The sequence below is a fragment of the Canis lupus genome, chromosome 12 (assembly GCF_011100685.1).
Source record: "Canis lupus familiaris isolate Mischka breed German Shepherd chromosome 12, alternate assembly UU_Cfam_GSD_1.0, whole genome shotgun sequence".
In the NCBI taxonomy this organism is placed as follows: domain Eukaryota; kingdom Metazoa; phylum Chordata; class Mammalia; order Carnivora; family Canidae; genus Canis; species Canis lupus.
Window position 1 is genome coordinate 20,832,145 of NC_049233.1, and position 22,333 is coordinate 20,854,477.

At 38.8% G+C, this 22,333-nt stretch overlaps 1 long non-coding RNA gene and 1 other non-coding gene across 2 annotated transcripts in view; one reads left to right on the top strand and one right to left on the bottom strand.

The window, feature by feature from the left end:
* Positions 1-22,333, bottom strand: part of LOC119874271 — a 37,974-nt gene that overhangs the window by 13,801 nt on the left and 1,840 nt on the right. The window lies entirely within an intron of this gene.
* LOC119874388 lies at positions 20,651-20,757 on the top strand. The gene has a single exon (XR_005368242.1). It is a non-coding gene; the product is annotated as a U6 spliceosomal RNA (small nuclear RNA).

Consider the following 22,333-nt stretch of genomic DNA (forward strand, 5'->3'; position numbering starts at 1 on the left):
AGACAGATAAAATAGCAAGAGAACAGCAAAAGACATGGAGACATACCACTGTTTCAAAGAGTAACTAGCTGGGGCACCTAGATGACTCAGTTAAGTGTCTGATTCTTGGTTTCAGCTCAGGTCATGATCTCAGGGTCATGAGATCAAGCCCTTGTTGGGCCCCATACTCCACTGAGCATGGAGCTCCACTACTTAAAATCCTCCCCCGCCTCTCCTTTCCCTCTGCCCCTGCTTCCTGGTTTGTGTGCACTCTCTCTCTCTCAAAAAAAAAATTAAAATTAAAAAATAAAAGAGTAACCAGCATACACATCCACAGCCCCAGGCACCGTAAGTCACCAAGTGCACACAATCTGCATAGAAGTCACCATACACAAGACCATTCTTTCAAGTTTAGGAGAAGTAGTTGTTTGCCTAATCCATAGAAATAAACACCAAGTCCAACAAAGTGGGGAAAGAAAAATATGCTTCAGAAGGAAGAACAAGAAAGAATTCAGTAAAAGAATTAAATGAAACCAAGATAAGAAATACAGTTGATAAAGAATGTAAAGTAATGACTGTAAAGATACTCACTGGATGGGAGACAACAATGGAAGAACTCACCGAGACATTTAGAAAGAGATAGAAAATATTAAAAAGAATCAGAGGGGCACCTGGGTGGCTCAGTTGGTTAAGTTTCTGACTCTTGGTTTTGGCTTGGATCATGATCTCAGGGTCATGAGACTGAGCTGTGCATCTCTGTACTCAGCTCAAAGTCTGTTTGAGATTCTGTATTTTCCTCTTACTCTGCTCCCCTCCCTTCTTGTGTACTCACACTCTCTCTAAAATAAATAATTTTATTTATTTATTTATTTATTTATTTATTTATTTATGATTTTATTTATTTATTGTGTGAGACACAGAAAGAGGCAGAGACACAGGCAGAGGGAGAAGCAGGCTCCTTGTGGGGAGCTGGATGTGGGACTCAATCCTGGGACTCTGGGACCACGCCCTGGACTGAAGGGAGACACTCAACCACTGAGCCACCCAGGCACCCCTAAAATAAATTTTAAATAAAGAAATCAGGGGATGCCTGGGTGGCTCAGTTGGTTGAGCATCCAAGTCTTGATTTTAACTCAGGTCATGATCACAAGGATCTCAAGGTTGTGAGATCTCAAGGATCACAAGGTTGTGAGATCCAGCCCCACATTGAGCTCCGTGTTCAATGTGGGGAGTCATTTGTCCCTCTCCCTCCCCTCTGCTCACTCTCTCTCTTTTTCTCTAAATAAGTAAATAAATAAAATATTTTTTAAATTTTTAAAAAGAATCAATCAGAGCTCAAGAATACAATAAGTAAAATGCACACACTGGAGGGAATCAACAGTAGATAAAAGGATCCAAAAGAATATATCAGTGATCTGATCTGGAAGACAGAGAGATGAAAAGCACAGAAGCTGAACAATGAAAAGAGACAAGAGTTTTTAAAAAGGAGGCTAGATTAAGAAATCTCTTGGACAACATCAAACAAAAAACCATTCATATCATAGATATCCCAGAAGATGATGAGAGAAAAAGTTATAGAAAACATATTTAAAGAAATGATAACTGAAAACTTCTCCAACCTAAGGAGGGAAATAGATATCCAAGTCCAAGAATCATAAAGAATTCCAAACAAGATGACCTAAGAAGGTTCACACCTACCACAGATAATTAAATGTCAAAGATTAAAGATAAAGGGAGACTCCTAAAAGGAGCAAGAGAAACAGAAAATTGCCTGCAAGGGAAAACCTATAAGGTTATCAACTGATCTTTCAGCAGAAACTTTGCAGGCTAGAAGAGAGGAGCAGGATATATTCAAAGTGCTGAAAGGGGAAAAAAAACTACAACAAAGAATAGTGTACTTGGTAAGGTTATAATGTAGGTTTGAAAGAGAAATAGAGTTTCCCAGATAGTGATAGAATGGATTAAAAAAAAAAAAGAATACCCATCTTTATGTGCCTACAAGAGACTCATTTTACACCTGAAGCACTTTCAGATTGAAAGTAAGGGGATGGCAAAATTTTTACTAAATTTCAAATAGATGTCAAAATGAAGCCAAAATAGCAAAACTTATATTGAACAAAATGTACTTTAAGATAAATATGGTAAAAAAAAAAAAAAAAGATAAAGATGGTAACAAGAGACAAAGGTCACAATATAATAATAAAGGGGCAATCCAACAGGAAGATATAACAATTCTAAATATTTATGCAATCAACATAGGAGCACCCAAATATATAAAACAGTAAATAACAAACATAAAGGAATGAATCAATAATAATACAATAATAGTAGAAGACTTTAACACCCCACTTACCTCAGTAGACAAATTATCTAAACAGAAAATCAACAACAACAACAAAAAGGCTGAGGATGACACCCTGGGCTAGACAGATTTAACAGCTATATTCAGAAGATTCCATCCTAAAGCAGCAGAATACACATTCTTCACAAATGCACATGAAACATTCTCCAGAACAGATTATATATTAGCCCACAAAACAAGCCTTAACAAATTCCAAAAGATCAAAGTCATACCATGCATCTTTTCTGACCAAAAAGCTATGAAACTAAAAGTCAACCACAAGAAAAAAATCTGAAGACACCACAAATAAGTGGAGATTAAATAACACGCTACTAAACAATGCAAGAGTCAACCAGGAAATAAAACAAAAGAAGAAATAAAGTCCATGGAGATAAATGAAAACACAAAGGTCCAAACCTTTGGAATGCAGCAAAAGTGGTTCTAAGAGGGAAGTTTATAGCACTATAGGCCTACCTCAAGAAGTAAGAAAAATCTCAAACAACCTAACCTTACACCGAAAGAAGCCAGACAAAGAAGAACAAATGAAACCCCAAACCAGCAGAAGGAAGTAAATAATAAAGATTAGAGCAGAAATAAATGATATAAAAACTGCAAAATCAATAAGACAAATCAATGAAACCAGGAGCTGGTTCTTTGAAAAAATATCAATAAGACTGATAAACCTTTAGCCAAATTTATCAAGAAGAAAAAAGAGAAAGGACTCAAATAAATAAAAATCACAAATGAGAGAAGAGGAATAGCAATAAAGGCACAGCAAAACAAACAATTATAAGAGTATTATAAAAATATTTGCTAACAAATTGGACATCCTAGAAAAAATGGATAAATTCCTAGAAATGTATAAACTACCATAACTGACAGGAAGAAACAGAACATTTGAACAGGCTGATAATCATCAAAGACATTAAATCAGTAATCAAAAAACTCCCAACATCATCAACACAACAAACAACAGGTATTGGCAAGGATATAGAGAAAAAGCAACACTTGTGCACTGTTAGTGGGAATGCAACTTGCAGCCCCACTGGAAATGCAGCCACTCTGGAAAACAGTGTGGAGTTTCCTCAAAAAGTAAAAAATAAAACTACCCTATTACCAAGCAATTGCACTACTGGGTATTTACCCAAAGAATACAAAAATACTAATCAAAAGGATACATGCACCTTGGTGTGTATAGCAGCATTATCTATAACAGCCAAATTATGGAAACAGTCCATATGTCCACAGACTAATGAATGAATAAAGATGTGACATACACACACACACACATACACACACACCCCTCAGCCATAAAAAATAATGAAATCTTGCCATCTGTAACAAAATGGATGGAGCTGGAGAGTATTATGCTAAGCAAAATAAGTCAGAGAAAGACAAATTCTGTATGATTTCACTCATATGTGGAATTTAACACAGCAAACAAAAGGGGGGGAAGAGACAAACTAATAAACAGACTCTTAATATAGAAAACAAATTGATGGTTACCAGAAGGAAGTGAGTCTGGGAATGGGTTAAATAGGTGATGGAGATTAAAGAGCACACTTGTGATGAGTACTGGGTGACATACAGAATTGTTGAATAACTATATTGTGCACCTGAAACTAATAGAACACTGTATGTTAACAACTAGAATTAATATAAAAACTTAAAAAAACTAAAAAAAAGGGGGGGGGGCACCTGGATGGCTCAGTTGGTTAAACACCTGCCTCCAGCTCTGGTCATGATCCTGGAGTCCTGAGATTGAGCCCTGCATTGGGCTTCCTGCTCAGTGGGGAGTCTGTTTCTCACTCTGTCCCTCACCCTGCTTGCACTCTCTCTCTCTCTCTCTCAAATAAATAAATAAAGTCTTAAAAAAAACTAAAAAAAAAAAAGTTTCCCAAACGAAATACACAGTAGTTCATTACGACTAAACCAGCTTCACAAGAAATGTGAAAGAAACTGCTTTAAGTGGAAAAGAAATGGCCATAATAAGACATAAGAAAAATGTAAACAAAAAGATGTAAAACATGATAGCATATACATAAAATGTGAAGAGAAGACTAAAAATGGGAAGAGGAGAGGAAAAAGTTTTTTTCTTTTCCAATTAAAAAAAATTTTTATGTATTTGAACTTAAAGGCTATCAAATTAATATGAACTGTTATTTACTTAGGATGGTATATATGAGCCTCATGTTAACCACAGACCCAAATCTTATGATAGACACACAAAAAATAAAGACAAAGAAAGCCAAACAAAACACTGTAAATACTCAATAATCACAGAGAGCAAGAGAAGAAATACAAAATGAGAAAACAAAATTTTAAAATGGCAGTAACTAAATACCTATCATACTACATGATAAATGGTTTAAATGCTACAATAAAAAGAGTTATGGAATAATAAAAAATATACATTTATGTGCTGCCTATGAAAGCTTGCCTCAAACCTAAAGACACATACAGACTGAAAGGGAAAGGATAGAAAAACATTCACCATACATATGGAAGTGACAAAAAACCATGGTACAAATATTTATATCAGATAAAATAGACTTAAAAACAAAGACTGTAACAAGAGACAAAGAAGGACATTACATAAAGGGACCAGTCCAACAAGAGGATATAACAATTGTAAACATCTATGCACCCAACATCAGAACATCTAAATATGTAAAGCAAAAATTAATGGACATTAAGAGAGAAACTCACAGTAATACAATAATAGTAAGGGACTTTAACACTCTACTTACATCGATGGATAGATCATCTTGACAGCAAATCAATAAGGAAAGAGTATCTTTGAATGACACATTGGACCAGATGCACAGAACAGATATATACAGAACATTCCATCTATAACCAATAAAATACACATTCTTTTGAAATACACATGGAACATTCTACAGAATAGATCACATAGTAGGCTATAAAACAAGCCTCAATAAATTTAAGAAGATTGCAATCATATGCGTTTTTCCTGACTACAACAGTATGAAATAAAAATCAGTCACACACACAAAAAAATCAGTCACAAGAAAAAACTGGAAAAATAAAAAACACACAGAGACTAAGCAATATAATACTAAAAATCCAAGGAGACAATGAAGCAATCAAAGAAGAAATACATTTAAAAAATACATGGAGACAAATGAAAATAAGAATACAACAGTCCAAAAATCTCTGGGACTCAAGGAAAGCAGTTCTAAGAGAGAAGTACACAGCAATACAGGCCTGTCTCAAGAAACAAGGCAAATCTTAAACTAACTTTATGCCCAAAGGCTCTAGAAAAAGAACAACAAAGGTCAAGATAAGTAGAAGAAAGGAAATAATATAGATCAGAGCTGATATAAATGAAACTAAAAAAAAAAAATAGAAAAGATCAATGAAACCAAAAGCTGTTTCTTTGAAAAGATAAACAAAATTGTCAAGTTCTTAGCCAGGCCTGACAAGATATAAAAAAAAAAAGGACTCAAATAAATAAAATCAGAAATGAGAGAGGAAAAGCAACAATTGATTCCACAGAGATACAGAGCACTATAAGAGAATACTATGAGAAATTATATGCCAACTAATTGGACAACCTAGAAGAAATGGCTAAATCCCTAGAAATATATAAGCTTCTAAAACTAAACCAAGAATAGAAAAATCTGAGTGGACCAAGTAGAAGTAACAAAACTGAATCAATAATTTAAAAAACTACCAAAAAATAAATGTCCAGGATTAGAGGGATTCTCAAATGAATTCTATCAGATATTTACTGAAGAGTTAATACTTATTCTTCTCAAACTATTCAGAAGAAATAGAAGAGGAAGGAAAGCTTCTAAATACCTTCTACAAGGATAGTTTTACCCTGATATCAAAACCAGAAAAGACACCACAAAAAGCCCCACACACTACAGACCAATATCCCTGATCAATACAGATGCCAAATTACTCAACAAAATCTTAGCAAACCACATATAGCGATATATTAAATAGATGTTTCACCACAATCAGGTAGGATATATTTGTAGGATGTAAGGATGGTACAATATTTGTAAATCAATCAATGACATACACCATATCAACAAAATCAGGAATAAAAACCATATGCACATCTCAATAGATGCAGAAAAAGTATGACAAGATTCAAAATCCATTCATGATAAAAATTCTCAACAAAATGAGGTTAGAGGAAATATATCTCAACATAATAAAGGCCATATATGAAATTTTCAACCGACAGCTAACATCATCCTCAATGGTGAAAACCTGAGAACTTTCTCTTTAAGATCAAGAACAAGAAAACGATGTTCACTCTCACCACTTTTATTTAACATAGTACTAGAAATCCTAGCCACAGCAATCAGACAAGAAAAAGAAATTAGAGGCATCCAAATTGGTAAGCTGTCACTATTCACAGATGATAGGATACTATACATAGAAAATCCTAAAGATTCCAGCAAAAAAACTACTAGAAGTAATTTAAAAATTTAGTAAAGTGGCAGGATACAAAACTAATGTACAGAAATCTGTAGTATTTCTGTACATTAACAAAATCACAGAAAGAGAAATGTAAAAAACAACATCATTTATAGTTGCAGCAAAAAGAATAAAATACCTAGGAATAAACTTACCTAAAGGGGTAAAGGATTTGTACTCTGAAAATGTAAAACACTAATGAAAAAAATTGAAGATTACACAAATGGAAAGATATTCCATGTTCATGGATTGGAAAAATTAATATTGCCAAAATGTCTATATTACTCAAAGCAATCTACAGATTTAATACAATGCCTGACAAAATACCAACAAAATTTTTTGCAAAACTAGAACAAATAATATTAAAATTTGTATGGAATCATAGAAGACCCCGTAAAGCCAAAGCAATCCTGAGAAAGAAGAACAAAGCTGGAGGCAGCACAGCTCCAGATTTCAAGATATACCAGAAAGCTATATTAATCAAAACAATATGGTATGGCATGAAAATAGACACATAGATCAATATAACAGGATAGAGACCCCAGAAATAAACCTATAGATATATCATTAATTCATCTATGACAAAGAAGGCAAGAATACATAATGGGGAAAAGACAGTCTTTTCAATAAATAGTGCTGGGAAAACTGAACAGTCCCCTGTAAAAAAATGAAACTGGATAACTTTCATACCAGATACAAAAATAAACTCAAAATGGATTAGAGACCTAAACATAAAAAAAAGAGACCTAAACATAAGGCCTGAAACAATAACAATCCTAGAAGAGAACACAGGTAGTAGTCTCTCTGACATTAGCCATAGCAACATTTTTCTTGATACATCCTAAGGCAAGGGAAACAAAAGCAAAAAATAAATGATTGAAACTACATGAAGCTAAAAAGCTTCTGCACAGAAAAGGAATCCATCAACAAAACAACAGACAACCCACTGAACAGGAGAAGATATTTACAAAAAGGTATATGCAATAAGGTGTTAATATCCAAAAAATATAAAGAACTCATACAATCAAAAAACCAATCTGATTTTAAAAAATGGGCAGAGGCCCTGAGTAGACATTTTTCCAAAGAAGATATATAAATGGCCAACAGACACATGAAAAGATGCTCAATATGACTAATCCTCAGGGAAATGAAAACCAAAACCACAATGAGACATCACCTCACCCCTATTAAAATGCCTAAAATCAAGACAAGAAATAACAATTGTTTGTAAGGATATGGAGAAAAGGGAACCCTTTGTGCACTGTTAGTGGGAATGTAAATTGGTACTGCTACTGTGGAAAACAGTATGGAGGGCAGCCCGGGTGGCTCAGCGGTTTAGTGCCACCTTCGGCCCAGGGCCTGATCCTGGAGACTCGGGATTGAGTCCCATGTCGAGCTCCCTGCATGGAGCCTGCTACTCCCTCTGCCTGTGTCTTTGCCTCCCTCTCTCTGTGTGTCTCTCATGAATAAATAAATAAAATCTTAAAAAAAAAAAAGAACTAGGGATTCAGAGAACTGTAGTTAGTGAGTTCATTTAGAAAAAAAAAAAAGAAAACAGTATGGAGTTTCCTCAAAAAATTAAAAATAGAAATACTATATGATCCAATAATTCCACTATTTACTCAGGAAAAATGAAATCACTAACTCAAGAAAAAACCTACTAAAAGTACTTTAAAAATTACTTAACCCTATGTTTATTGCAGCATTATTTACAATAGCCAAAACATGGAAGCAACCTAAATGTCCATCAGCAGATGAGTAGAAAGGAAAATATGACATATATACACAAGGAATATTAAAAAGCCATAAAAAAGGATGAGATGTGTCATTTGAGACAACATGGGTGTTTCTAGAGGCTATTATGCTAAGTGAAATAAGTCAGACTGAGAAAGACAAATATGATTCCATCCATATGTGGAATCTGAAAAAAATGTATCTACAAGAAGCTGAATCAGAACTATAAATACAAGAGTGCCTGGGTGGCTGAGTCAGTTAAGCATCTGCCTTTCGCTCAGGTCATAATCCGAGGGTCCTAAGAAAAACCCTGTGTTGGGAGCCATGCATCCAGGGCAGGGGAGGGGGTGGTGGTGTCCATGCTCAGCAAGGAGCCTGCTTCTCCCTCTCCTCACTTCCTGCTTGTGCTGTCTCTCACTATCTCTCTCTCAAATATATATATATATCAATACAGAAAAGCAAACAGATGACAGCCAGAGGGGTAGGTGGGGTATGAGCAAAATGGGTGAAAGGGAGAGGAAGATTCAAACCTCCAGTTATGAACTGAGTAAGTCATGGGAATAAAAAGCAGAACATAAAGAATACAATCAATAATATTGTAATAGTGATGTAATGGAGCAGATGGTATCTAAACTTGCAGTGAACATAGCATATCATAAACTTGTCAAATCACTAAGTTGTACACTTGAAACTAATGTAACATTTTGTTTTAACTATACTAAAAAAATTAAATAATAAAAGCTAATGTACCAATACTGAGATCAGACAAAGTGACTTTAAAACACAGACTATCACAAGAGACAAAGAAAGACATCATATTATGGTAAAGGAATTAATCTGACAAGAGAATATAGATTTCCATGTACCCAGCATTGGAGAATCTAAATAAATAAAGCAAATATTAACAGATATAAAGAGAGAAATTAACAATAATACAATAGTAGGGGACTTTAATGCTCCACTTACTTCAAAGGATAGACCATTCAGGCAGAAAATCAATAAGGAAACAGTGTCATTGAATGACAAAATAGATTCAATGGACTTAACAGATTTATACATATCATTCCATCCAAAACCAATAAAATATATATTCTTTGTAAGTATACATGGAACGCTCACGGGGAGAGGTCATATGTTAGGCCTCAAAACAAGTCTCAATAAATTTAAGAAGACTGAAATCATATCATGCATCTTTTCCAACCACAGCTGTAAGAACCAAAAGAAATCATTCACAAGAAAAAAAAAAGCACAAACATGTGGAGGCCAAAAAAACATGCTACTAAAACAGCATGTTTTTTTCATTTCTTCTCATCAAGAAATGAAAGAGGAAATTTTAAAAACTTGATGAAAAATGAAAATACACCAATCCAAAATCTTTGGGACACAGTAAAAGCAGTTCTAAGAAGAAAATACATAGAAATCCAAGCCTACTTCAAGAAACAAGAACAATCTCAAATAAACAATTTAACCTCATATCTAAAGGAACTAGAAAAAGGAGAATGAACAAATCCCAAGGTTAGTAGAGGGAAGGATAATAAAGATTAGAGCAGAAATAAAGGCTAAAAACAAACAAGCAATACCTGAAAAAGATAGAAAAGATCAATGAAACCAAGAATTGATTCTTTGAAAAATAAACAAAATTGATAATCCTTTAGACAGACTCAAGGGGGAAAAAAGGGAGAGGACATAAATAAAATCTGAAATGAAAGAGGGGAGGTAACAACCAGCACCACAGAAATACAAAGGATTATAAGACTATTCTGAAAAATTAGATGCCAATAAATTGGACAACCTAGAAGAAACAGATAAATTCCTAGAAATACACAATCTTCTAAAAATTCTAAGTCAGGAAGAAATAAAAATTCTGAACAGACTGTTTTCTAGTAATGAGATTGAATTGGTTGTCAAAACCTCCCACAAACAAAAGTCCAGGACCAGATGTACCATAGGTGAATTTTACTAAACATTTAAAGGAGAGTCAATACCTATTCTCAAATTATTGTGGGGGGAGGATGGGAAAAAAACAGAAGACAGAAAGCTTCTAAATGCATTTTATGAAGCCAACATTACCCTGATACTAAATCCAGACTAAGACACTAAAAAAGTAAAACCATAGGCCAACATTCCTGATGGACATAGATGCAAAAATCCTCAGCAAAGTATTAGCAAACCACATTCAACAATACATTAAACGGATTTTTCACCATGATCTAGTGAGATTTATTCTGGGCATGCAAAGATGGTTGAATATTCACAAAATCAATCAACATGATATAACACATCAGCAAAACCAAGGATGAAAATCCTATGATTATTTCAATAGATGCAGAAAAAGCACTTGACAAAATTCAACATCTGTTCATGATAAAAGCATGAAGTGGGTTTAGAGGGAATACACCTCAACATAATAAATGCCACATAAGGCAGGACCCAGGTCTTATAACAAACCCCACAGCTAGCATCATACTCAATGATGAAAACCAAGAGCTTTTCCTCTAAGATCAGAACAAGACAAGGGTGTTCACTCTCACTACTTTTATCCAACATAATACTAAAGTCCTAGCCCGGCAATCAGACAAGAAATAAGAAGCATTTAAATTGGTAAGGAAGAAATATAACTGTCACTACTTGCAGATGACATAATACTATACACAGAAAACTCTAAATACTACCTAAAAACTATCAGAATAAATGAATTCAGTAAACTTGCAGGATACAGAATTAATACACAGAAATTGATTGTTTCTGTACACTAATAATGAAGTAGCAGAAGTAGAAATTAAGAAAACAATTTCAATTGTTGAACTACAAGAAAATTGAACTACAAGAATAAATATCTAGGAACAGACAACCAAGGAGGTGAATGACTTGTACTCTGAAAACTGAAACAATGATGAAAGAAATTGAAGATGATACAAACAAATGGAAAGACATCTCATGCTAATGGATTGGGAGAATTAATATCGTCAAAATGTCTACATTAATCAAAGCAATCTGTAGATTCAATGCAATCCCAATCAAAATACCAACTGCATTTTTCACAGAACCAAAGTTCTATAAAATTCATATGGAACCACAAAAGACCCCAAAGAGCCAAAGCAATCTTGAGAAAAAAGAACAAAGCCAAAAGTTCCACAACTCCAGATTTCAAGATATACTACAAAGCTGTAGCAATCAGGGCAGCCCTGGTGGCGCAGCGGTTTAGTATAGTCTGCAGCCTGGGGTGTGATCCTGGAGACCCGGGATCGAGTCCCATGTCAGGCTCCCTGCATGGAGCCTGCTTCTCCCTCTGCCTGTGTCTCTGCCTCTCTCTCTCTCTGTCTCTATGAATGGATAAATAAAATCTTTAAAAAAAAAAAAAAAAGCTGTAGCAATCAACAGTAAGACATATAGACCAGTGGAACAGAATATACCAGAACAGAATATACCAGAAACAAATCCATGGTTTTATGGTCAATTGATCTATGACAAAGGAGGCAAGAATATACAATGGGGAAAAACAGTCTTTTCAATAAATGGAGTTGGGAAAACTGGACAGCTACATGCAAGAGTGAAACCGGACAACTTTCTCACAGCACACACAAAAATAAACTCAAAATGTATTATTCATGTGAGACATGAATCCACAAAAATCCTAGAAGAAAACAGGCAGTGATTTCTTTGTTATCAGCCTTAGCAACATTCTTCTAGATATGTCTCCTCAGGCAAGGGAACCAAAAGCAAAAGAAACCTGTTCAAACTACATCAAACTAAAAAGTGTTTGCACAGCAAAGGAATCCACCAACAAAACAAAAAGGCAACCTAAGAAGAAGAGACTTGTAAATAAAATATCTGATAAAAGGATCATACCCAAAATACATAAAGAACTTATACAGCTCAACACCAAAAAAGCAAATAATCTGATTAGACAATGGGCAAAGTACCTGAACAGACATTTTTACAAAGAAGACATCCAGATGGCCAACAGACATGAAAAGATGCTCAACATCACTTATCATAAGGGAAATGCAAACCAAAACGACAGTGAGGCATCACCTATCACCAGTCAGAATGGATAGAATCAAAAGACAAGAAACAACAAGTGTTGGTGAGGATGTGGAGAAAAGGGAACCCTTGTGCACTGTTGGTGGGAATGTAAATTGGTGTTGCCACTGTGAAAAACAGCATGGAAGTTTCTTTAAAAATTAAAACTAGAAATATCATATGATCCAGTAATTCGACCACCAGATATTTACCCAAGGGAAAACCCCCACAAATTCAAAAAGATATATGCACCTCTGTGTTCACTGTAGCATTATTTACAATATCCAAGATATGGAGGCAACCCAAGTGTCTGTTGATTTATGGATGCAAAAAGAAATGATGTGTGTACACACACACACACACACACACACACACACACACACACTGGAATATTACTCAGCCATAAACAAGAATGGGCTCTTGCCATGTGCAACAACGTGAATGAATGGGAGATTATTATGCTAAGTGAAATAAGTCAAACCAGAGAAAAGCAAATACCCTATGATTTAACTTATATGTGGAAACTAAAAAACAAAACAAATATATATAAACAGACAAAAAGCAGAAACAAACTCACAAATACAGAGAATAAACTGATGATTACCAGAGGAGAAGAGGTAGTGGGATGAGCAAAAAGGATGAAGGGGAATGGAAAAATATAGGCTTCCAGCTATGGAATATCATGGGGATAAAGCATACAGCATGGGAAAGATACACAATGGTATTCTAATAATAATGGTATTCTAATAGAATACTATATTCTAATAATAATTTAATAATTATTAATTCTAATCATATTGTATTGTGACACACGGTAGCTATTCTTGTGGTGAGCATAGCATAACATACAGACTTGCAAAAGTCATCCATGTTGCACACCTGAAACTAATGTGACATTCTATGCCAACTATACTCTAATTAAAATAATAACAATAATCCCTAGTAAGCAGTGGGCACATTCTATGGGCTTTTGATCCTAGCTTTATTGCAAGAAATAAATGAAAGCATGTCTTTGCCGCTAGGTGACACTCTTGTCCCACCATTATTTTTGCTTTTATTTGTGGCCAGTGTTATGGGGAGCTGTTTTTCCACAAGAAAACAGAAGCATTCCCACATCCTTCTGATTGGCCTTCAAATCTGCAAATGATAGGATAAGGTGTGTATCCGAAATGAAATGCCATCTTGATGACAGGGCTCTGACTCTTGCCATGCTGAAGTCCTCAATAGTCAGCCAAGGAATCCAAGTTGTCTTGGCACATTTTTATCTAGCAAGTGTATCTTGGCTGTTTGAGGAAATTGAACATCCTATTTTGGACTGAATAGGAAAGGGATCCTGGGATGAGTCATCTGGGGCAGGGGTGGGGGTAAAAAAGCTGGGAAGGGGTAGAAGAGAGGCCAACTTGTCCCTATTTCCAGGCAACAGGCTGGATCTGTGACTACTTTATATTTGGAGGCCCCCAGCCCTGCCTCCCATTAGTTTCCCACCCAATTCAAGATTTGGTATATCACTATTAAATCCACTCAAGGGGACACCTGGGTGACTCAGCGGTTGAGTGTCTGCCTTCAGATCAGGGTGAGGTCCTGGGGTCCGGGATCAAGTTCTGCATCAGGCTCCCTGTGAGGAGGCTGCTTCTCTCTCTGCCTGTGTCTCTGCTTCTCTCGGTGTATCTCTCACAAATAAATAAAATCTTAAAAAAAAATAAATCCACTCAAGACTTCCTTATTTGTACCTCCTTCTTGTGACTCCAATAGGCATTTGGCCATGAAACGGAGATTCACAAAAGCATGTGGGACTGTCCAAAGAATGGTAATTGACACCAGACACTCTGTGTGTGCGTGCTCACATGCAGGCATGAGCGCACAGCAGATTGAAGATGAATGGAGTGTAAATTTCATCAGTGGCTTAGGCTTCTTTTGCACAAAATGGAAGTGTGTGCAGATTAACTTTTCCTTCAACATTGGAAATCTATCCAGCCCATTTTATTGCATGCAGGCCTAAGGAACAGTAAGTTGAAACCTGCTGTATAAGCAAGGTAACCACACAGTCAATTTATTGTCAAATCAGAACATTTTTTTTAGTGGAAAGAGGAATGTGTTTTCTAATTACACTGAAACAACAAGCATAAATGGCACTGTTAAACTGGGCAAACTGGGATGAATGATCACTCTAGATACAAGGCCATTGCCCTACAAACAGCTTTTAATCAGATTTAACTCAGAATGAAGATTATTTGTTCTGGTCTAGCTATTTTCCTTGCTCCTGACAGGAAAAAAGAAAATGGCTTTGGTGTTTCTTTAGTGGGTGAAGAGTGACTGCCTGTGAATACTGCTCATTGCCCTCAGAAGGTTCAGCAACTTCTGCTGGTGGCTAACAAAGCCTAATGCCTGGAATCAGCAACAGCCCTAAAGTGTGCATCAATATGCCTGGTCCTACTTCCCTCAAATCTCTTCTTGATTGCAGTCTGGTTTCTCTAAAATATGGCTAGTTGCTTGCAGGCCCAAGCCCACAAACCTGGGTTAATGTGGACAGTTGCTGAGAGATACCTTCCCCTTGCCTTATGACTCACATTCCCTTGAGGTAGAAGCAGAGTTCCCCCTCCTGCTTTGATCTTTCTTCATTCCCATCTGTGAGAGGTTTCCTCTGCAGGATTGCCTTAATTGGAGCACTGTGATGTGAGGTGATGTGAGGAGCTAGCTGTGTGATGTGGTGCAAAGACCACAAATTGGATCAAAGAGCATGAGCTCAGAGTCTGACACATAGTAAATGCTCAATAAACCCAAGCTGATTCCAAGTCTGACCATCACAGTAACCTTGCAGTGGAGGTGAGGCCTGTTACCTTCTCTACTCAAGGAGTTCCTTGCCTGGGTGCCCCCAATTCAAGCCTATTGTTGTAGAGGCTAGTGCCATTGGGGGCAAGTGATAACATTGGAGCTTCTATAAATCTAGAGTCTCTCATCTATATATCTTTCCAACCTCAAACAGGATTCCTTTGAATCCCTGAGAACTGAACAGGAAAGAAAGGATCTTAATTCCCCCAGGGATGAAGGAGTAATGCCTTCCCCTAACTCAGAACTTGAAGGGAGAAGAAAGTAGTGGAAAACAGGAAGACTACCCTGAACTCTGGAGTTAGAAAGCCTTGAACTCTCACTCTTACTAGCACTTGCTATCTCCACTTAGCCCCTGGACCCTTATTTGTAAACTAGGGATGATGATGACCACCTGCAGCATTGCTGTGACAACAGAATACTACAGATGTTAAGCCCCAGCACATAATTGATCCTCTGTCTATAGAAACTATTATTGCACAGGATTCTCTAAAAGAACAGTAACACTCGGGTGGTGGGAGAAAACAACTCTGTAAAAGTAGGAACCCCCAGAAATCTTGAAAACCAACCAAACTAACCTAAGACTATGCTTATGACCTTTCTCAACTGGGCAGTTTAGATCAGAAATCCCCTGACACCAGGGCAAATAAGCTCGTGTCAAATCAACCAATTTAGTCAACTGGTTGTGGTCGCCTGAGTGCCAGTGGAGGCAGATTCTGGTGCTGAGTGTGAACTCGGTAGGGAGTTCACTGACTGATTTGTGATACCTGTGCTCTGGGCACAGGATTGGGAAGTACAAGTTACCTTCTGTTTCTCCCTGACCATTGGATAAGATTGCCCTTAATGCAGGCAGGATATGGAGGTCTAGAACATTGTTCAGGCTTTGGACAGCTCAGGAGAAATTAATGGAAGGCAGTGACGCTCCAAAGGGGGATACAAAAGGAAAGGCATGGAAGGTCACAGGAAACCCCTGGTAGTATGTTAGGCAAATATCAATGATTTCCTAATCCTATCCAGGAGTAACCTTCTTAATTCTTATCAGGAAAACCTGAGAAATTACATGGAAGAGTCAAGAGAAATCAGGAATATTGAGAAACCCTAAGGAGTGCACAGAGCCAAGTTAAAGAGGAGGAGACTGGAAACACTAAAAGAGTACATGGTCAAATGAAAGCAAATGCTCAAATTGGTCCTCGAGAACATTAGTTTAAGAAGTAAAAAGTAGGGGTGCCTGGGTGGCTCAGTTGGTTAAGCATCTGCCTTCGGCTCAGGTCATGATCCCAGGGTCTAGGATAGAGCTCTGCATTGAGCCCCCTACCAGAGAGGAGTCTGCTTTTCCCTCCCTCTGCTTTTGCGCTCTCACTCACTCTTGTGCTCTCTCTCTCTCTCCCTCTTAAATAAATGAATAAAATATTGAAGAAAAAAAAAACAGAAGCACAAGTTTATAATCCTTGAGCCGAAATAGTCAAGAGCAAGAAAGCCTCCACCTCCCCTAAATTGAATGCCCCTTCCAGAATCCAATGGCCTTGTCCTATGTGTATGACATATCATATATCTATTCTGAGGAGTCTAATCTTGAGAACTGAGTAAGAGACAGTGCAGCTAGTTCTTCTGTAATGATAGAGTACAAAAGATGATCATTATAAGCATCATGGAGACTCTCGATATTAAACACCTGTTCCTGACCCTGTTTACCCCCTATCACAACTCAACAATAAATAGAACTATTTGAAGCAGAAATAATGGTCTCAAAGCAGATCCAAGTGAGGAAAAACAATCTTGAAGAACTTGAAGAGGCAGGGGAAATATAAAGACCAAGAAGCTTTAAGAAAGAACAAGTTTTCTTTAAAAAAGAACAGGCTTCTGGGGTGTCCAGATGGCTCGGTAATTGAGCATCAGACTCAGGTCTGATCATGATCAGACCATCAAATCAGGTCATGATCTCAGAGTCATGAGATCGAGACCCACATTGGGCTCCATACTCAGCCATGGTGTCTGCTTAAGATTCTCTCTTTCTCTCCCTCTCCCTCTACCCCTCTCCCTGCTCATGATCTCTCTCTCTCTCTCTCTCAAATAAGTAAATGAAATCTTAAAAAAAAAAAAAAAGAGTAGGTTTGTCTTCTTCTACTGAAACAGTCATTAAGCCTAGATGCTTAGGGTCAGGGACCATGGAGGAAGCATGCTACAGCCCTCTCCCTAATCTTTGTGAGACAGGCAGTGTTCTTTTGCCTTTTCTTCCCTCACTTTCCAATGACATGGCACCCTGGGAAGCACCCATGAATTTTCCAAACTTTTTAGCAAATATTACTGACAAGTGAAGATGACAGGACCTGACTCAGTTTGAAAAGATGTAGGCTCCAGATTCACATCTTTCTTATTATTTTTTAAAGAAATACATGCTTCAAAACTTTTTTTCTGATTATAGAATAATTATACCCAATTTGGAAAATGCAGAGAGGCATTAAGAAGAAATTGGCAAAAAAAAAAAATAAATAAATAAAAAGAAGAAGAAATTGGCATTTACCCATAAACCTGCCACCAGAGATAACCAGCATTTGCATTTGCCAGCCTCATATCTGCCATTCACTAATGGGTACCCTGGTTGTCTTTGTCCTTATGTGCCGTGGGACACTGGTATGTTGGGAAAATGTTCTGTCTCCTTGCCAGTTTCACCAAAGCAGTACTGGCAGGGTTTGGGATAGGGAAGGTGAGGGGCATTAATACTGGTTATCACAATGGTGAGAAATGGAGTGATAAAAAGTGTGAGCAAAGTGTGAGTTTAATGCATTTTGAAGGTAAATGTGGTAACACTAATTGTTGGCCTTGGGGATAATTTGGTGAAGATTATCCTGATGTGTCCTGGCGGGTAGCTAGGGGTTTTACCACCTAGAACCACAATCCCTCATGTTTGAGAAACATTGTCTTTCAAAGCCTTGTTTCCTCATTTGTACAGTGGGGAGACTTCCTCATACCACATAAATTGTGTCAAACTCCCTGCAAACTAGAAGTGAAACAATTATTTCAAAGCCTCCTTATAGCAGCACACATGGCTGGTGCCTTTACACCTTAACCAGGGGTTCAACCCCTCTGCCCCACTGCCCGACCAAGGTAGGCAGTGACCACCTGATTTATCTTGATAGGTGGGGATGATGGATAAATACAAAGGGAGAAGAGCTCAGGGTGAATCAGAGGCTATCCTGAGATTAGCTCTATCTCCTGATCACTGAAATAGTCCCTGGAATTTTCTGCTCAGTCCTAGAAAGGCATTGTCAAGGGGATAAATTGCTGGAATGGGATAGGCACCTCCAAGAAACAGTAGATATACTGACCGGGAGATGAGGCAGTGGTTTACAGAGAGACTATCCCTGTGCCATTGGTAGTTACTCAAAACTACCTTCTTTTACTCATCCCAGTTCCTGCCTGTCATAAATGCCTGAGTTGGGGCTGGTCCTCTATGTGGTTGGAGGAACCAACCAGACTTTCAGCACCCCGCGGACTGGTTGAGGGATGGCTGCCTTTCAGTGAAGAGCTGGAAAAGCAGGGTTGTCTTTCACTCATCAGCCATGTGGATTTGAACCCATTCCTCCCAGTGTGTCTACCTCTGGGTGTCTCAACCCTTCTACTGTTGACATTTGTGAGTAGATCATTCTTAGTTGGGGGAGTGTAGTTCCTGCCCATTGTAGGATGTTTAGCAATACCTGTGGGCTCTACCCGCTAGATGCTAGGAGCAATTCCCCTTCCCACTGTGACAGCCAAAAATTTCTTCAGATTTTGCTAAATATTTCCTGAGGGAAAAATTACCCCTGTCCTTGCCTCATTGAGAAACACTGAGTTATCCTGAAGGAGAGAGAACTAACCAGAAGTGTTGAGCAGGTTACCCAGTAGTTAGAGAGATGGCTTCAGGGATAGCCTCTGTCTGGAGGTTCAAACACTCTCAACACCCAGGTCCAGCTAAAACTTGGCTCCCATTTCCTTAAATGTGCTACTTAAGGTTTGACCTTTGACTCCAATGACACTTCCCCCTTGGATGTGGCCCAAATACTTAGACTCTGAAACCTTTCTGTGCCACTTCCTATCTTCCTTGGTTCCAAAAGAGTTTTAGGCATCTCTGGAGGGAGAGACATTTGATGTGAGTCTCTCTGAGCTAAAATCACGGTGTCTGCAGGGTGGTGTTCCTTTTTGGAGGTTCTAGGGGAGAATCAATTCCCTCACTTTTCACAGTTTCTAGGGGTTGCCCACATTTCTTGGTTCAAGGCCCCCATCCTCCTTTTACAAAACCTGTGGCCTGCATCTTCCTTAACCAACCCCCACCCCCAACCCCAGCTAGCAATGTTTCTCTGCTTTTAAGGAGCAATAAGATTAGATTGGGTCCATTTGGATAGTCCAGGCTAGTCTCTCCATCTCAAAGTCCTTCCTTTAATTACATTAGCACAGTTAATGGGCCAGCTACGTAATGTTTTGTCCTAGGTATTAGGGTCATCCTTCTGCCTACCACAGCTATGCAAACTGCCTGGCCTATATGAACATCACTCAGACTCAGTGCTCCCATTCTGAGGGATCTAAGTGCAGGTTATGGGCCCAGGGTTTCCAGAAGGCAGTGTCTCTAGGCAGTTAGCACCCTGGGCACAATATCAGCTGTTTAGTACCCGTGATTATGACCAGCCAGCACATAGTCTACCTCCAGCCAGGTGCCTATAGCTGAGTGTTGTCACTTCCACCAGCCTCAAGTATCTTTCCTCTGGCTGTCCCAGGAATACAAAACTCCAAGCCTAACTCCCTAGGAGGATGGTCCAAAGCAAGGACAAGTCCCATCTCCCACTCTCTACCACCCATAATGATCCAGATGGCTCTTCAATCACCAATATAGCCTCTTGTTGGCAATCACCATGCAGAGAGGGTGTCCCGATGCCCCTTCCACATCCACACAAATCTCCCCAGTGCCCCTGCTGTTCTCTGCTCAGCACAAGAGACCCAGGGCTGTGGACAGGCTTATGAAGAATGTACATAACAATGAAAGAGCATGTAGTAGCCCACTGAATCCTCACAACAACCCTGTGAAGTCAGCGCTGCCATCATTTCTTCCAGGCAAGGAAAATGAGGCAGCAATATTTAGTGACTTGCCAGTAAGTAGAAGTGATGGGATTCACAGCCAGGCAGGCTGGCTCGGAGCCTCTGCCTGGCCCCTAGGCTACGGTGCCTTCTCTATCAGCAGGTCATCATGCTTTGCTAGGAACGGGAGTGCTTTCTCCTGGCTAGATGTATCTGCACTGTTAAAAAAAACAGAGAGATGCACTCACTTTGGCAGGACATAAACTCAAATTTGGAATGATACAGAGAAGATTAGCATGTCCCCTGCACAGGATGACACTCAAATTTGTAAAACATTCCATATTTTTTTTTTTTAAAGATAAAACCAGATAGGAGTACTTTGTGCAACATGGAGGCATACACCCGACCAACGGAGGTGGATTCGGGTTGGAAGCCCAAAGGTATTTTGTTCAGGTATTTCTGTTTTCTGGCTGAGGGGCTTTAGGCAAATAACCAACCATCTCAGAATCTCAACTTTTTCACCCACAGAATGGAGGTGTCAGTGACTATACCACATTCTCAGGGGTATGGTGGATCTGATGAGATAAGGAAGGTGAAATGATCAGGTTTAAGATATTATTAGGGTTTGAGCATGGGCTTCACACTTGTTGAGAATGAGTTTGGGACAGAGACCTCACTGGCGTTCACCTCACACCACCAGGCAGCACCTAGTCCTTTGACATCGAAAGCCAGCTCTTTCTTTTCATGCACTGCCATCACCTAGGCTCTGCTCGAACCTCTGCAACCATCTCTAGCAGGCGTCCTGCCTCCATTCCTGCCAGTGCCCCACCCAACTGCTGCCCGTGACTAGTCTTACTGCTATTAACCCCAAGGTGCCACCTTCTATGGCCTGGGTCTGGAGGGTGCCACAAATGGGCCGAGCCAGGTGAGGCAAGTATGCAGTTACGATAGCTGGACCCTATGTGGCTCATCCAAAAGGGACTTGGCTACTTCACTCCTTCGGATTTTCTCCACAAGACCAGATCTTCCCATGATTAAGGGGAAGCTGGAAATCTGGGTAGTATGTGAAATTTAGGTCCATATTTTAAAAGGTTGGCTCAAATTAAACACACACACACACACACACACACACACACACACTACACAGGCCAAACAAAAGCCATCTGCAGAATAAATGCAATCGGCCAGTTTTTTACTTTACTGTGAGGCTAAATCCAAAATCATGAGTGTTGCATTCTAGTCTCAGAAAGATTCAGCAGTGACCTACCTTTCCAATAGTGTCTCCCATTAGCTTAGGTCTTTGGCTCACCAAGAGGAGGTCTGGTTCCCAGGACACCTGAGGCATCTCTCCACCCCGCGCACCTTTGCTCTGCTGGCTCTGGAATGTTTTTCTCCCAGTTCCTCCGGCTTTCCTTCAAGAGTTCTACTCCTCTTCCTGGAGGCCTTCCCTGAATTATCCCCAGCCAAAGAATAATTCAGTAATTATATACAATGTACTCTGGGCCTCTGGGGCACTCTCAGAGATTGTGTTTCACCTCTGCTGCACTTTCTCCCATATCCCAGCATGCACCACACATCACAAGGCTTCAGAGAGAAGATGTGGTGTTAAATTGTCAGGAACTTGTGTGCACAGTCCCTTCCTGGGTCCCCAACCTGCCCTCACTAAGCCCCAGGATATTCCTTGTAGGTCCTGGATGGATGTCTGGGCTTCTTCCAGCTTTATGGGACTGAGCAGAGTTTCTCCTGGCTAATCTCAGACCTGGAAGACTGGGCCTGATTGACTCACCAGCTTTTACCGAATCCTTGGACCTGCTGCTCATGGAGCAAAACTCTGCCTTTTCCTTGCAGCACTTCCCCAGGGCTCCACTTTTCCCCCAGCATGCCCCAAGTCTCTTAGCTGCGCCCTGGGTCACTTGGGATCTC